The 13252-nt window shown below is 43.6% G+C and overlaps 1 long non-coding RNA gene across 1 annotated transcript; it reads right to left on the bottom strand.

Moving 5' to 3' along the window:
* Window positions 1–5242: 5242 nt before the first annotated feature.
* LOC112130583 (uncharacterized) lies at window positions 5243–13035 on the bottom strand. Its single transcript, XR_002912830.3, has 4 exons — window positions 12939–13035; window positions 12331–12461; window positions 10924–11158; window positions 5243–5329 (listed from the first exon to the last, which is right to left on the bottom strand). It is a non-coding gene; the product is annotated as an uncharacterized LOC112130583 (long non-coding RNA).
* Window positions 13036–13252: the final 217 nt, after the last annotated feature.

Below are 13252 nucleotides of genomic sequence, written 5' to 3'. Positions count from 1 at the left end.
GAAATAACTGGTTGGGTACCAAGATTAGACCTGTTTATTATGAGTCACATGTGCAAAAGGAGGATACCACAGCCTACACCTGTGAACCTTTGGAGGACCACCGCTACCTATTTAAAAGAATCAACACTCAGCCAGAAGTGGTAATGAGATACTGTGGGTGGGAATTGTCCTTTTTTGTTTCTCTTCTTCCTGACTGTAAAACTTCTTTTCTTTTTTCTTTTTTCTTTCTGAGGCAGGGTCCCTCTCTGTCACTCAGGCTGGAGTGCAGTGGCACGATCATGGCTCACTGCAGCCTTGACCTCCCAGGCCCAAGCAATCTTCCCACCTTAACCTCCTGTGTAGCTGGGACTGCAGGTGCATCCCACCATGCCCAGCTAATTTTTTATTTTTATTTTTATTTTTATTTTTATTTTTATGTTGTAGAGATGGGGTTCCATTATGTTGCCCAGGCTGGTCTTGAACTCCTGGGCTCAAGCGATCCTTCCACCCTGGCCTCCCAAAGTGCTAGAATTATAGGCATGAGCCACTGTGCCCAGCCATAATACTTCTTTTCTAATGCTTTCTCCAACTGCCTCCTCCTGGGAAACATGTCTTTTTTCCTTGCTGAGATATAGTTTGGATGTGTGTCCCCACCCAAATCTCATGTTGAATTATAATTCCCAGTGTTGGAGATGGGGCCTGGTGGGAGACGATTGGATCATGGGGGTGGTTTCTCATAAATGATTTAGTACCACCCTTTTGGGACAGTCTTTGACATGGTGAGTTGACGTGAGATCTGGTCATTTAAAAGTGTGTGGCACCTTCCTCTTTGCACTCTTGCTCCTGCTTTTGCCGTTGTGATGTGACTGCTCTCACTTTGCTTTCAACTTGGTTGTAAGTTTTCTGAAGTCTCCCCAGAAGTTGAGCAGATACCGAGATCATGCTTTCTGTACAGCCTGCAGAACTGTGAGCCAAAAACCTCTTTTCTTTATAAATTACCTAGTCTCAGGTATTTCTTTATAGCAAAGTGAGAACAGCCTAATACACTAGGTGTAAAGGTTACTCCAAAGCCCAACTGGACAGCGTTCTGCCACTGTTAATCCTGTTTGCTCTCCCAATTAACCTAATCCAGTGCAGGTAGGAACAAAACTCTATAGTAAATATTTCAAAAATTATAGCATCAGGAAATCATCTTCATGGATGCTGGATTTGTCATCAACACCCCCAGGATAGACAGTCCCATTTTCTGGCTCATCTGGAAAATCTCACAGCCATCTCCCCAGACCTCCTAACTAACCATAGCAATCCCAAAATACCTAGACCACTACATGTTGGGTGGAACTTTCCCCAACTTAATGGATTCCACCTGCTCCCCTTGCCACCACCACCACTATTACCTGGACCTGGGAAGGTGGATATCTGTATCTCCAGTGTACTAATGAGTCTACCTTTCACACTCACTGTGGTGTTAATGACACAAAGGCAGAAGTTTCCCTGTAATGCTTTGATCCTACTCTAGATGTGAACAAGGAAAGAATAGATGGTGCCTCCTCCCAGATCAGAATATACAGGAGGAAAAACAACTGCCTAATCTGAGAAGGTGGGAGTACAGCCCACTTCTGGAAAACAGGAGTTGTTCGACCACCTCCACTGGAGCAGGGAAAGAATATCTCTATAGACCCAACTTAGCAGCAAAATATAGATATCACACCCCATAGCGCCTCTATTTGCACCCCACCTGGGCTCATTTTCTTTGTGGCCACAAGTGAGAAAATGTCATACCCCATAACCACTCCTGACTCCTTGGGGAGCCACCAGTTATTTTAGAAGTTGCTTTCCCTTGTATAACAAAAACTTGGAACAGGGTGAATGTACATTGGTCACCCTTTCCCCTCCAGGAGTCACTATCTATAACTCCATAAGACCCAAGAATCCCAGAAATAAATGAGCAATGGGATTAATTCTGGCAGAAATCGGGGCAGCAATAGGACTAGCAGCCCCTTGGGGTGGCTTTGCCTACCACAAGTCAACCCTAAAGAACTTCACTCAAACCTTAGAATCATTAGCCACCAACACAGGGCAGGTATTGAAGGAAATTCAAGAGCCCTTGGACTCTTTGGAGAATATACTTCTTGAAAACAGACTAGCATTGGATTATTTACTAGGTGAACGAGGTGGAATCTATGTAGGTATTAATAAAACCTGCTGCACATAAATGAACAACCCTAGAAATGTTGAGGTTAACATTCAAAAGAGCTATGAGCAAGATACCTGGTTACATACATATAACAGGGCACTAACTAACCCCAATTATATCTGGTTGATCTACAAGAATGCCCTCCCAAGTTTCACATGGTTTTTATCTCTCCTAGGAACTTTGATAGTTGTCTTGTTACTACTAATTTTAGGCCCTTGCTTGTTTAACCTCTTAGTAAAGTTTGTGTCTTCCAGGTTACAACAGATCAGTGTGAGGACAATGCTGGCACAAGGCTTCCACGCTATCCTGTCTTCTGACCCAAAGCATAAAAGCATCCTGCCTTTGCTTTGGGTCTCTTAGATCAGGTATCCAGAAATTTTTACTTCTCCAATGCCAGGCAGGCCCTATGCCCATAAATCAGCAGGAAGCAGTTACAGAAGATGGACCTCCACCTTTCTGCAACCCTCTGAAGATTAAGGAGAAGTTCTGATCTCTAAGTGGGGAATGAGGTAGGAAGCAGGCAGGACTCATCTCTGGACCAGACTGAAGACTGGCAGAAACTGGGAAGAGGCGCTGGAAGCACCTCCAGTTGTTCTCACTGCCCAGCAGCTTAAGACGCTCCCATCAGCGCCATGGCAACACCCTGAAGTCACTGCCCATTTTCTAGCTATTTCTGAATAACCCACCCCTTAATTAGCATGTCATTAAAAGTGGGTATAAATATGACTGCAAACCACCCATATGCTGCTACCCTTGATGCACTGCCTATGGGCTAGCCCTGCTCTGCAAGGAGCAGTCACAAAGAGCTATAATACTGCTGCCACCTCATCTGCTTTCTTCCATCACTGGCTCTCTCTCGAATCCTTTCCTGAGTGAAGCCAAGAACCTGCCCTGCATCAAACATAATATTCCAGAAAATATATTAATTCATACACTATTTTACATCATATCTGTTGAGCATATACTATATGCCTGGTATTATTCTATTCAAAGCAATACTATAAATGCAACCCAAAGTGTCATCTCATTATTTTGACGGTTCAATATGACCCAACAGTCTAAGGTGGTTTACAATAAAAACAAGACCTTAGTCCTTTTTCAGAGTCTGCTCTTAAGTCAACCCCTTCTTCCCCTCATTATACTGTTCGGAGGTCTAGAAGCAATGTTCTAAATTTATTTCTAGTACAATTCAACTTGTTCCTTCTGCCCTTCATGCCAGGCTACTGATAGTTTGGTGAATTCTAATTTTATTGTACAATCCATTTATCCTTTCTCTCTGCCTTGGTGCATCCTCAGATTTGATTAGAGAGCCATCACTGCTCTCAAAAGAAACAATGATAAAAAGGTTGAACTGGACAAAATCAATGCCAGGACTCCTTAACTGAGACCATTTTTCCAGGCTGACATGGGTCCATTAGTCAACATTCTCAGGACACAGCCCTTCAGTTATGATTGCACTTAGCAGTAGTGCCACCAGCATTTTGCCATTTGTTCACAGAGATATAACGAGATTTTGGTAAATGCCTCATGAAAATCCACATGCTCCATGGGTCCAGTAATCCCCTCAGTCATTCATAAATAAACAAACAAATAAATAAGGTGATTTTGGTACAATTTGTTCTTTGTAAACGTCTGATGCCTTTTTGTGAGCACTGTTTTATTTTCGAAGTCCTCATGTACCATCTTCTTGATGTTCCCGTCTAGAAACTCTCCTAGAATTTCCACTAAGCTCACCAACTTATAGCTTATGACTTCGATTTTCTTTCTCTATTTGGAAATGAAAATATTTTCCTGTATCCTGACCTTCCCCAATCTCCTCAATGTCTCTAAGACCCTCTAAGCTGTTCAAACAGATTAAGCTCCCCTAGGACCCTTACATGTTAAAAATATAAAAAGTTGATAATGTGAGAACTTTACATGTTCTCACATTATGTAAGTATCTGTGAGTACTCACAATATCTATGACTCAAGGTAGCATGGGTGTTGTTTGTCCAACATCCTTTACTCTGAGGATCTGCACCAGACTGTGTTAGCAACTCAATGCCATCCTCCCTTCTATGCTCTTCCATGTTTCAAAGGGGCCAGAAACCTGTGACTGTGAGCCACATATCCCAGAATCTCTGAAAACTAGAGTCTGCCAGTGTGAGGAATTTACATAAGTTTTGGAAGACTAGAATTAGATAGGTAAGTAGGAAGGTGACTAGGAAGATAGATGATTGATAGACAGAGAATCACTGCTCCTTTGGAAACAGAAAGAAGATATATGAACTTCAGTAGACGTGAGACTCTGAGAGGCCTTTAGGCATTTTCCTGTGACTCACTCACCACAGTACTGAAGATACCTGTCATTGCCAGCAGTTTCCTGGGGTCCTCCACCTTCCTGTTTCCTTGAAAACCAGCAGCATACAAAGATTAGTTGTGACCTTTCCTGATTTATTTCCCTCTGCCCCTTACTGTAGTTTTAGAAGCATCTAATGCTCTGTTTTAAATCCCGTGTTACTTGTAAAACATGGAGTATGCTCTATTTTCCTAAGCTCTGACTTACATAGGAATCCCCACCTCCCCTCAACAACCAGCTCCACCCCCACTTTATGAAAACCTCACAGCGCGCTAAAAATCATGTTCCCTTTTGTTTCCACCTAGAGCATGAGGCTGTCTCGCCAGTGATTGGCCCAGAAATAATCATTGAAACTAATCAGGGAGCCGGGCGCGGTGGCTCACGCCTGTAATCCCAGCACTTTGGGAGGCCGAGGCGGGCAGATCACGAGGTCAGGAGATCGAGACCATACTAGCTAACACGGTGAAATCCCGTCTCTACTAAAAAAAAATACAAAAAATTAGCCGGGCGTGGTGGTGGGCGCCTGCAGTCCCAGCTACTCTGGAGGCTGAGGCAGGGAGAATGGCGTGAACCCGGGAGGCGGAGCTTGCAGTGAGCCGAGATCGCGCCACTGCACTCCAGCCTGGGCGACTGAGCAAAAACTCCATCTCAACAACAACAACAAAAAAAACTAATCAGGGAAAGGCAAAAGAGTACTTAAGGTTTGATCTTAGGTGGCTGGAAAACAGCAAATCTCCTCTCCTTTTGCAAAATGGCCTGTTAAGGATGGAGGGTTAGGAGTGCCAGTCGCCATTGACCTGCTATAGTAAGAGCTCCTGCGGGAGAAGAAGGTGGATGGATCTGAAATATGGAGAGAAGGAAGGTGTCCTGCCATTGTTTAAGTCCCTAGGTCCACCATCATCAATGTCCACCTTTGTCTGTGATCTGGAATATAAGATTGTTTTTTGGGTGCTGTCCTAGGACACCTAGTGTATTAGTTTTCTAGGGATGCTGTAACAAAATACCACAGACTGCATGACTTAAACAACAGAAATTTGTTCGCTCATGGTTCTAGAGACTGGAAGTCCACGATGGAGGTGTCAGTAGGTTTGGGTTCTCCTGAGGCCTCTCTTTATGGCTTACAGATGGTCACTTTCATGCTGTGTTCTCACACGGCCTTTTCTCTATATGTGCGTCTCTGGTATCTCTTTTTTTTTTGAGAGGGAGTCTTGCTCTGTTGCCAGGCTGGAGTGCAGTGGTGCGATCTCGGCTCACTGCAACCTCCCCCTCCCAGTTCAAGCAATTTTTCTGCCTCAGTGTCCCGAGTAGCTGGGACTACAGGTGTGTGCCACCATGCCCAGCTAATTTTTTTGTATTTTTAGTAGAGACGAGGTTTCACCATCTTGGCCAGGATGGTCTCAATCTCCTGACCTCATGATCTGCCCACCTTGACCTCCCAAAGTGCTGGGATTACAGGCATGAGCCACCACGCCCGGCCTCTTCTCTTCTTTAGAGGGATACCAGTCATATTGAATTAGGGCCTCTCCTTCATGGCTTTCTAGATTCTTTTTTTTTTTTTTCTTTGAGAGGGAGTCTCACTCCCTGGGCTCCTGCCCAGGCAGGAGCAATGGAGAACGGGTTTCACCATCTTGGCCAGGCTGGTCTTGAACTCCTGACCTCGTGATCCACCCTCCTTGTCCTCCCAAAGTGCTGGGATTACAGGCGTTATCCACTGCGTCCAGCCTGGCCTTGTAGATTCTTAGTAGGAAAATTCATATCCCCCACTTTTCGTGTCTCCGTATGCTAGGACTGCAACTGGAATATTCTCGGGCTCTTTAAAGGCCCTACCTCCAAATATGGTCATAATGGGGGGTCAGCACTTCAACATGTTAATTTGGGTGGGTGAGGGGCACAATTTAGTTCGTAATATCTACTATCCCACAGATGTAAACGACACACACCAAACATCCATCTATATCTCCCTCAGTTCTGAACTAGGTAGAAAATGAAAATAACATTTTTCAGGACACCAAGACCCTTCACATAGACCAAGGTAAGGCATATGAATTTAATTCCAAATACAATAAGAAAATTTCGGAGTTTAAGCAGAAAAGTAACACAATCTGATTTATGAAGATTATTCTGGCCATTGTGTAGAACATCCAGTTTAAATTACTAAGTCTTTTTCAAGCCTATGTGACAAGATTCTGTTCTAAGTGCCTTAAAATGGTATGTTTTGTCCTCACTACCACTCTATGAGATTATTATCCTCATTTTGCAGATAAGGAAACTATGATTATTATCCTCATTTTGCAGATAAATAAACTATGATTCAGGCAAGTGAAATTACCTCCCTAAGGCCACAGAGCCACTATCTGCCAATGCCAGAGTTCACACCCACTATGTTTAACTCAGTTAAATGTGAACCTGGCATAGAAACACATTTATGCAGTTGCTTCAAAAGTAAGGGAAGATACACAAGAAACTGTTAACAATATCTGTCTCTGGATGATGAGATTTTTTTAGGCATGATAATGCAGTGTGAAGAAGTAGCAAATAGAAGTTAAGAGCTTGTGTTGTGGAATTTATAGATAATAATAACTAAACATGGGCATAAGCACGACTTTTCCAGGCACTATTCTGAGTGTTTCACAGGTGTGAGCTCCTTGAATTCTCAGAAGAGATCTGCCTGCCCTGGAAAGTCCGTTCTTTTTCTTCTAATGAACCTTGCTGGGATGAGTTATGTTGTCCTAACAAGACAGGATAGAAATACTACTGCTACCAATTATATTAATATCAGCTATTAGCTATGAGAGAGCAGGTACTATTATAAGTATTCAGCCTGTATTAGCTAATTTAATCCTTGCAACAGCCCATTGTCACTATTAAGATCCCCAGTTTTCAGCCGGACGTGGTGGCTCACGCCTGTAATCCCAGCACTTTGGGAGGCCGAGGCGGGCGGATCACGAGGTCAGGAGTTCAAGACCAGCCTGACCAACATAGTGAAACCCCATCTCTACTAAAAAAAAAAAAAAATAGAAAAATTAGCTGGGCGTGGTGCTGTGTGTCTGTAATTCCAGCTACTTGGGAGGCTGAGGCAGGAGAATGGCGTGAACCCGGGAGGCGGAGCTTGCAGTAAGCCAAGATTGCACCACTGCACTCCAGCCAGGGCAATAGAGTGAGACTCCGTCTCAAAACAAAACAAAACAAAAAAAGTCCTTAGTTTTCAGAAGAGGAGCTGAGGCACACGGCTATATGGCTTGCCCAAAGACATAAAGTTAGTAAGTTGTAAAAGAAGATTTTGAATGAGAGTGTGGTTCTAATGTCTAAGCACACTTCAGTCTACAGGAGAGAGGATTTGAAACTCAAGTCAGCCAAACCAGTTGGGTCCTTATCCTCTGTAACAGTTGAACCAACTGAGGCATAGGGAGATTAAGTAACTTGTCCAAATGAGCAGTTCATAGAACAAGCTGTGCGACTCTGGGCAAGTCACTTAAGCTCTCTTGGTCTTGGGCTCATTAGTTGTAGAATGGGTAAGTGATAATATACACACAATAAGTTTGGGTGATAATTAAATGACAGCTGGGTGCAGTGGCTCATGCCTGTAATCCCAGCACTTTGGGAGGTCAAGGTGGGTGGATCACCTGAGGTTAGGAGTTCGAGACCAGCCTGACCAACATGGAGAAACCCCGTCTCTACTAAAAATACAAAATTAGCCAGGTGTGGTGGCTCATGCCTGTAATCCCAGCTACTCAGGAGGCTGAGGCAGGAGAATTGCTTGAACCTGGGAGGCAGAGGTTGTGGTGAGCTGAGATCATGCCATTGCACTCCAGCCTGGGCAACAAGAGTGAAACTCCATCTCAAAAAAAAAAAAAAAAAGATAATTAAATGACGTAAATATACATAAAGCTCTAGACTTACTTCCTGCCATATAGTTGGTGCTTAAAATAGTTTCTATTGATAGTTTGAGTCTTAAAATGAGCATATATTCCTTTAAAACCTGCAAAAACAACAAAACATTTATATTTTGAATTGAACCCTAACATGTCATTTCTCTGAGCAATGAGACTTGAATGCATTTAATAGAGCATGACATTCTCTCACTATATCTTCATCTCTCTTGGATTTTTATTTCCTCTGACCAATTTTAACACCTGCCCTCCTGACATGATGATTGATTTTCCCGGCAGAGAAGACAGAGACAAAGAGGACTAGGGTTAGGGGTGGTACTTCTCCTGTGGGCTTCTTGTACCAGACTAAAAATAGCTTTTTCACACATCTGTGCTGCTTGCAGGCTTTTGTTTCCTGACCCTCTTCAAAAGGATTCCAGCCTGCTTGCCCCACCTGTTCACCATTTGGACACATTCTCTTTGTGTCCTAACTCTCAGAAGAGCTCACCAAGAGAGCACATTGACCTCTTTAGACAACAACCCTCCCTATCTCTCTCTGTCCTTCCTCACCAGGACTATTTATACCTTTTAAACAAGATTTCAGTCTTGAAAAGGGCATTTTCTGGCACTCACTGTCTATTCACTTATTTCACTCATTTAAGCAGCATGCCCCGAATGCACCCTGTGATATTTGCCAACATGACTTCCACTACTAACAATGGTAATAGTCGCTTCCATCTTGCCAGCACATACGATGTGGCAGATGCTGTGCTCTGCACTCTATATGCATTCTCTCGTTTAATCCCCTAAAAACTCTAGGATGCAGATACCATTGCTGTCCTCCATAAACAATGGGGAAAAAACCTGAGACTTAACTCAGTGAAGGTTAAGTAACTTCCTTGAAGCCATAGCAAGTGGCATAGCCATCCATTTTTCTCGATCCCACTTTTGTCTCTCTGGTTCAGGCTGCCACCCATCCTCTGGACTAGTTCATCAGCCTCCTAACTGGGCTGCCAGCTCCAGCCTTGACCCCCTGCAAACTATTCTCTATATAGGCACAGTAAAGTTTTAAAAACACATGTCAAGCTGTTCCCTTGCTTAAAAACCTTCAATGGCTCCTCCCTTCTCTTAGGATAATGTGTTAAGTCCTTATATGGTTTTGAACCCTCAGATCTCGAGCCTTCATTTATTTCCCATATTCTACGCTCCAGCTATATTGGACTTTATTTGTCCCCAGGCCTTCCACTGTCTGTTCCCTCAGCTGTAACACTCTTCCTTGCTTTCCACTGTCATCCCTGGGAGAAAATAAAGGCATCTCTCTTGCTTCCCTGCCCCATAATTCCTCCAAAAGCACATAAATTCCTCAGTAATTTCATGCATTTATAAGGTTTCTATTACATCATTTATTTCATCGCAACCCCCTACAGATGAGGGAGCTGACCTCAAGCAACCTGCTCAAAATCAGAGTTCTAGCAAGAGGCAGAGGTGGGATGCAAATGCAAATGTCTCTCTGACTCCAGACACTGTGATCTTTCCTCTGATCTTTGTCGCCATGACGTTTTTTGAGGTTAAAAACAGCAGTAGGTAAATGAGTCTGGATGGGGGGAATTGGCAATGAGGCTGAAATTAATCCAATCAGCGAGGGGAAGGGAATCTTATCCTATGCCTTTGGAGGTGGGAAGGTCAGGAGTTGGGCTCCAGCTGCAGAGTGGGTTTCTGCTTTCCAAATTAGGGTCTTTTCCTTGCCTACCTTTGTGTGGCTATAATCATAGAAGCTGTTTTATTAACACCCTTGGTAAAGCCCAGCAAGATGATACATCCTTAGCAACAAAGGGTTAGCTGGGGCCAGTCCTACGGAGTCAGAGACTCACAAGGGACACTTGCAGGAGAGCAGAAAGGAAATCCACCAAGGAAGTGGCGATCCTGAGAAATCAAAGTTCCAGAAATGGGCTCCAGAGGATTCTTACCACCTCTCCCCCATCTCTCCTCAACCCAGCCCTCACCCATTCACTTGGGGAAATTAGAGAGGTTTGATAATAACTACAACCAGCTCCTCCTAATTAATTGTCAGGTCTCAAAAGTCACTAGTGCCTAGTGGTATGATAAAAGGCTTAATGTCTTTTATCTGTCTTGAGCCCCACCCAGTTTAGCATTCTTTAAAGCATGCTCAACACATATCATACAGCTTGATCTTTATATAAGCCTCCTAAAAGCAAAGCTTTTTTGTTTACCTCTGCCTCACATGGAATTTTCCCCTTTGTTGTTCTTATTATCTAAGCAATACATATTTATTATGAAAGAAATAGGCCAACAGAAAAACAATGACTCAAACCACCATCAGCTTGGCATTGTGACTGATGACCAAATCTGCCACTAGAGCAGAATGCCAAAAACCTCCTGCCAGATGGTAAACAACTTGAGTAGAAGAACCATGTCTGCAGCCATGCATGGTAGGAAGGCATGGATTGGGGCGTAGCCCCAGTTTGGACTTGGACTTGGAACCAAGTTTTGTGCTGTGCGAACTGTGCAGAAATTCTTACTCAGACTGTTGGAACAATAAGGACATCTGTTGGCCCACATAGCAGGCAGCTTCAGGATTGGCTTTATCCAGTGGTCTCTGTGATGCTCCTGGCCATTCCCATCCCTGCACCAGTGTCATGCCCAAGCTTATTGTGAGGTGGCTGCAGCATCCCCAGACCTCAAATCCACACACAGCAATGTCAGAGGATCAAACTGGCTCCTGCTGATGCTTTCTCCAGAGAGAGAGGACAATATCTGCAGAAGCCCCAGAAAATTTCCACTTGTACCTTTTTTATTCAAATGTACGCTCATTTCTGAACTAATCCCTACAGCTGGCAGGATGCTCTGCACTAATTGGCTTAGGCCTGAATTCTCCCACTGGAAATGGAGATGTGATTTCTGTGACTAGCTCACATTAATCAGGTCCCAACCCTGCAGATGGTATGGGGTAGACATTGCAAAGTCAATAGCAATTGTCTGGCCTTGAACATGTTATTTAACTCCTCTGAGCATCAATGTCCCCACTTAGAAAATGGGAATAGTCAGACAGTTTTGGTGGTGGACAGTATCTGAGATAATTTATGTGAAATGACAAAATTCGATGCCGAACACTTAGGGGATGAGTAAGTGTGTTAGTTCACTTTGCGTTGCCATAAAGGATTCCCTGAGACTGGGTAATTTACAGAGAACAGAGGTTTATTTGGCTCACGGTTCTACAGACTGTACAAGAAGCAAGCTGCTGGCATCTGCTTCTGGTGAGGGCCTCAGGAATCTTACAATTATGGCAGAAGATGCAGGTGGAGCAGGTGGTGTCACATGGCAAGAGCGGGAGCAAGAAGGAGAGGAGGAGATGTTAGCCTCCTTTAAACAATCAGATCTCCAGTGAACTCATCATTGCAGAGAGGACGCCAAGCCATTCTTGAGAGATCTGCCCACATGATTCAAACACCTCCCACTCCCACTAGGCCCCACCTCTAGCATTGGAGATCACATTTCAACATGAGATTTGGAGGTGGCAAACATTGAAACTATATCTGTAAGTGAATAAATGTTTGATAAAATCCATTAATTAATTAATGGTTCCTTCAGGTAGCAATAAGCAAATAAAGGTACATTTCCTCATCCCCTTCTGGCTGGACCTTTTGGCAGGGGATGACTTAAGAAAGTCCTTGAATCAGGCATGGTGGTGCATGCCTGCAGTCCCAGCTAGTCAGGAGGCTGAGACGGGAAGATCACTTGAGCTCAGGAGTTCCAGGCTGCAGTGTGCCATGATCATTCCTATAAATAGCCACTGCACTCCTGCCTGGACAACAGAACCAGATCCTGTCTGTTAACTTTTTTTTTTTAATTTAAAAAAGTAAGTCCTTGAAACAGAGTTAAGCATGTCAAAAGTTTGCCAGAGAAAGTCCCAACTTTAGCAACCAAACCTGGCTTGTTAGATGGTAGAGAGATGGGGCTCTGTGTTGAGATTTCCTGGGTTTGAATCCAGAACCTTCAACTTACTGGCCAGATGACGTTTGAAATGTGACCTCCTCTCCCCAAGCCTCAGTTTTCTCCTCTGTGAAATGGGTCAATAAAAGGCAACCTTCATTAAACAAAATGTATTGGACAGACATTATTTTAAACATTTCACAGGTAGAATTTTATTAAATCCTTTCCACAGCCTCATCAGCTTGATACTTTTATTACCTCATTATAAAGATAAGAAAACTGGGTCATGGGGAGATTAAGCTACTTGCCTAAATGTGGAGCCAGGACCTTAATACAAATAATCTAGCTTCAGAGCATGCATTCATAATAATTAAATTCTACTGCCTCTCAGTAATAATAGTAGACAACTCAGGGGCTTTTTGTGGTGATAAATGACATAATACATATGCAATGCTCTGGAGGCTCAGCAACAGTAGTATAATTGTTAATAATAATATTAGCAATTGTTATTATTACTATGTGGCGGTAAATGACATTTCCACATAAGCTCAAAATTTCTACCCCATTGTGAGAAAAATCTTCTCTATAGATTTGATGTACTTACAGGATTCTACTAGTTCCCCTGTTCCCAAAGAAAAACTTCAGCTTTGCCTGATCCATCCCCCAACCCCCATCCTTCCTGCCCCACCGTGAACAGGGATGAGCCTGCTCACCCAGGTCTCTGTGCCTCTGTTCATGTCATTACTTGTGGTGGAACAACAGCTCTCTTCCCACCGTGCTCATCAGCAAACTCCTTTTCCTTCTGCAGAAAAGCCGCTCCTTCTTCTATGCCCTGGGGTCACTGGGGAGAGCTCTCCACTAACTTGAGCTGTAATCACTTTCAGTTGCACGTGTCTGTCTCCCTTGTGGTGCTGGGAT

This window comes from Pongo abelii, chromosome 23 (assembly GCF_028885655.2).
Source record: "Pongo abelii isolate AG06213 chromosome 23, NHGRI_mPonAbe1-v2.0_pri, whole genome shotgun sequence".
NCBI classification, from domain to species: domain Eukaryota; kingdom Metazoa; phylum Chordata; class Mammalia; order Primates; family Hominidae; genus Pongo; species Pongo abelii.
This window is presented reverse-complemented; position numbering and strand designations above follow the sequence as displayed.